General features: G+C 35.8%; 1 pseudogene; it reads right to left on the bottom strand.

The window, feature by feature from the left end:
- Positions 1 to 4,013: 4,013 nt before the first annotated feature.
- LOC120583810 (PRELI domain containing protein 3B-like) lies at positions 4,014 to 4,590 on the bottom strand (annotated as a pseudogene).
- Positions 4,591 to 4,828: the final 238 nt, after the last annotated feature.

Here is a 4,828-nt window from a genome sequence, read left to right as displayed (position 1 = left end):
CCTCTTTCCCCTTAGATATCACAACATTATTAACCATCCTTTCCATGCTACACTTATATCTCTATCTCTTTTCTGCAGCTATCCATTTGTACCTCTAATCTTTTTGCCTTTTTTGTCCCTCCCATCTAGTATCCCTCTAAATATCCTCTGTATCTATGAGTTTATTATGTTTTTATTGTTGTTATTGTTGATTCTGTTCTTTAGATTCCACATGTACATAAAATCATGCGATATTTGTCTTTCGCTATCTGACCCATTTCATTCAGCACAATACCCTATAGGTCCATTAAAGCAATATCTTATTCTATCCCCTTCCTTTTAGTCTGTGTGTGTCTTTTAATCTGAAGTGAGTCTTTTGTAGGCAGCATATGTAAGGGTCTTGTTTTCTTATCCATTCAGCCACTCTATCTTTTGGTTGAAGCACTTAATTCTTTTCCATTTGAGGTACTTGTTCCATTTGAAGTACCATTCTTTATTCCTGTTTTTGATATTCTATATTCCTGTTTCTTAAAGAAGTCTCTCCAACAATTCCTGTAATTCTAGCTTGGTGTTGATAAATTCCCTTAGCTTATTTTTGTCTGGGAAGATCTTTATCTGTCCTTCATCTCTAAATGACAGCTTTGCTGGATAAAGTGTTCTTGGTTGTAGATACTAGGTTTTCATCATGTCAAATATTTTATGCCAAGCCCTTCTGTCCTGCATAGTTTCTTTTGAGAAATCAGCTGTCAGTCTTATGGTTGCTCCCTTGTGGGTAACTAACTGCTTTTCTCTTGCTGCTTTTAAGATTCTCTCTTTGTAGTTAACTTTTGGCATTTTAATTATGATGTGTCTTGGTGTGGGCCTCTTTGGGTTCATTTCTTTGGGGACTCTCTTAGCTTCCTAGGGTTTTATGTCTATTTCCTTGACCAGGTTAGGAAAGTTTTCCATCATTATTTCTTCAATAGCTCTTTAACATCTTGTTTTCCTTCAGGTACTCCTATGGTATAGATATTTTTACTTTTAATAGTATCCTGTAGGCTTCTTAAATTATTATTATAGTTTTGGCTTCTTTTTTCTTGACATTTTGATTGAGTGTCCTTGGCTTCCCCATCCTCTATATAGGTCATTTGATCCTCTTCTTTATTCATTTTGTTTATTCCATTTAATATACTTTTCATCTCAGATAATGTGTTCTTCATTTCTGACTGCTTCCTTTTATAATTTCTATTTCCGTTTTTATGTTTTTTATCTCTTTGTTGAAGTTCTGACTGAATTCATCTGCACTTCCCATAAGTTCATTGAGCATATTTATAACCAGTGTTTTGAACTCTGCACCTGTTAGATTGCTTGACTCCATTATTTCTGGACCTCTGTTCTGTTCTCTCATATGGTTTCTGCTTCTTTGTCTTCCCATTTTGGCTGTCTTTCTGTGTCTGTTTCTATGTAATAATCAAAGCTCCCAAGCCTCCCAGTCTTATTAGCGTAGCTTTGTGTAGTAGGTGTCCAGTGGCACAGTCCTGAGATGGGTTGGCTTCAAGACAAGCTTAGCCCAAGCCTGTGCTCCTCTGGAGCCAATTGCTAAGATTCAGCAAGCAATCCACAGATGCTGTGCTTGTGGTTGCAACAAGAAACCACGCCAGAAACTGAAGTAAGCTGCCACCAGTGTGAGTCTTGGAGCTGCTCAGCATGTTGCACAGGACTCCCCGAGGACACAACTGAATGTGGCTTGGATGGGTCCGCGATTTAGGGGAGGTGGAATTTAGGGAACCCTCTGGGCAGAGCGACCTCTGTTATCCAGTTTGATGACATCTCTGCTTCAGAGGTGCTATGTCTGCACACTGGGAGTGGGGAAGGTGTAACAGAGGAACAATGGATACTGCTGACACTTCTATACAGAGTGTGTCTCACCTCGGCCCTCACTCCAATAACTCAGTGTCCTCCTGTAAGTCCCTGGTGCCTCTGGAGCATCCAGCCCAGCTCTGGTGCTCAGAGAGAGCAGGTCTGCCACCGCGAAAGTCCACTCATGGGCACAGCCCCTTTAAGAGGCGTCTGCCACTGTTGCTGCCTCTGTCCCACTCAGCCGCCCAGGACTAGGTAGCCTCATGTCCTTGCCCTGTCCTACCTTCTGCCATTGCAGAGCAATTTCTTAGATTTCTCCCTAGTTGTAGGGCTTATTCATCCAGATTTCAGGTGATTTTTCCTTGCTTTTTGCTCTTTGTTTCTGTCATAACTTTGATTTGGTCGCCAGAGGGATGAACAGAGCCTCTATCATTGACATCATTTTTTTTCTACCTCTATTTTTGTTTTTAAATCACATTTGGTTGATTATTTTTTAGAAATTAGTCTACTTCAACTACATTTTCAAATTTATTTGCCTTAAATTATTTTTAATTTCTTCTTATCACCTTTTTAATGACTGTAGGATCTGTAATAATGCTTCCCTTTGTACTCTTTGTATGGGTTATTTGTGTTTCTTTTTTTTTTTTAATGAGAATTATCAATTCAACTAAAAGTATTTGACTTTATTTATCTTTTCTATAACATAATTGTTTTTAATGTATTTAATTTATGCTATTATTTTGACTATTTCCTTTCTTCCACATTTGTTACTTTTATTTTGCTAGAATGGTTTGGAAGTTATATGTTATATTTCCTTTCTTTTAGTGGTTACACTAGAAACTACAACATACATTGTTACCTTATCAAAATCTAATATTGTTAAATACTTTTAGTCTCGGCTGATATAGGACATTAGAATAGTTTAAATCTATTCACGCCTCTTCTGACTATGCTGTTATCGTTGTTGTATATTTTAATTCTATATATTTTTTAAAAACATAAGAAATTATACTCATTAATTTACATAATTAATGTTTATTTGAACTTATGCTCATACTTGTTACTGTCTTTTCTCTTTATTTACTTCTTGTATTTTAGACCTTTCACTGGGATTATTTTATTTTTTTTCTGAAATGTATTTCCTTCAGTGCAGATCTGCTGGAGGAAAACTCATTTTGTTTGTTTGAACATATCTTTATTGGTTTCTTTATGGGTATTTTAGCTAGATGTAGACTTTTAGATTTAAAAAAAATAATCAAGGCAGTAATTTCACTGCATTCTGACTTCTTTTATTGCTCTTATAAAGTATTACTGTCTGTCAGTTTTTTCTTTTTTTTAAAGATAACACATCTTTTTTCTTTAATCACGTTTGAGACATCCTTTTTTGTCCTTGGTTTTCTGAATTTTAACCATGATGTATCTTGGTGTGGTGTCCTTTTAATTTTTCTGCTTGGGATTCATAGTGCTCCTGGAAGATGTGTTTGTTACCCTTCTATAGTTTAGAAAATTGACACTATCTCATCAAATATTGCTTTTTCCTCACTTTCTCTACTATTTTGAGACTGTGATTTAATGTGAGATTTTCTCACTATGGACATTTTCTGTTACTTTCTATTCTAAACTGTTTTCTTTTCCAGCTATGTCTAGATTTTCAATTAACATAACCAGCCCATTGGACAACATATTAAATCATAAAGACTTTGAAAGTACAAACTGAAGGAAGGTAATAACTTTACTAACTTACAAAACTTTGGCAAAATTATACAGTTTTCATTAATGCAATCAAATTATATTTAGTTTTAATTTTTACTCTAGAAATATCCTTAAGTATCAAATTAAAACATTGTGGTTCTTAATGGTGGTTTATAGCAAAGCAGATTATCTTATACAAATTAATATGCCTTCAAAATCGTACAGTTTCTCCTTTGAAAGTGAGGTCCTTCAAGCAAGCTGTTGAATGGAGTTTACCTTAGGGCAATAGTGTGTGCATAAGAGGTAACTCTGCTTTGCTCTAGATTGGTCCAAAGCCAGAGAAGATCAATATGTGAAAAACTTTAAGATTCTACCTCAAGGAGATTGAATAGGCAAATACCAATTTCAAAGTACTTTTTCAAAAATTGTTAAATTTTCACATAGATACTGGAACCATCAAAGAGACACCTGGGGTACCATATGTTGTATCCCAATTTTCATTATCATTTCTCTACAAATGCTACTGCTGCTATGGCTGTCCTTATCTTCACCTTGCTAAAACTGTCAACTCTTCAGTCTTGGCACTTAATTTATGAATTACTCAGTCCATTGCTTCTCAGCCTTTATTATCTTTTAAAGATGTGGCACCTGCCATTAGTCCTTCTAGGTAACTGCTAAAATGGATTCATTTCAAAGTCATTATGATTTCTTGAGTCAAAATCATTTTTCTGGGTTTTGAGGATATGGTTTGCATTTGTCTCTCAACTACTGAAACCATATTTATAAATGAAATATTAGTAGATTTAAGTTCCATTATTTTCTCTGCAGGATTAACTACGGCACATTCTTACACATATGCTTTGGTTCTTGCTGCAACAATAAATGAATTCACAATGGAAGGCAGTTCTCTCTCTGTGGTGAGAAGTCTACAGCTGTGCAACTTTCCAGAGGAATTTATATGTCTGTCCAATACATCAACTCCAATGAATTTGAATTCACAGAGTTTGGGAGTAACTGCATTGCAGCTGTTGTAACAGTTTCCCATGGGTGTAAAACATGCTTTGAAATCCAGATCCTCATGGTGGTGGTGATCTGTGTGATGGCCAGGCAGTGCTGGGAAAATATGAGGCAAAGAAGCAACACCTGCCCCCACTCCTCCATATCCCCAGCCATCCCAGCTGGCTACCTCTATGCTATGCTTTTTAATCATTTTGTTTTTCCATGCTACATTCTGTATAATTTCTTATGACTTATCCTCCAGTTCACTAATTCTCTTCAATTGTGTTTAATCTGCTGTTGAACCCATTCATGTAATTTA

This window comes from Pteropus medius, unplaced genomic scaffold (assembly GCF_902729225.1).
Source record: "Pteropus medius unplaced genomic scaffold, Ma_sr-lr_union100, whole genome shotgun sequence".
Lineage (NCBI taxonomy): Eukaryota > Metazoa > Chordata > Mammalia > Chiroptera > Pteropodidae > Pteropus > Pteropus medius.
Note: the sequence above shows the minus strand (reverse complement) of the source record. Positions and strands in the feature narration are given on the sequence as shown.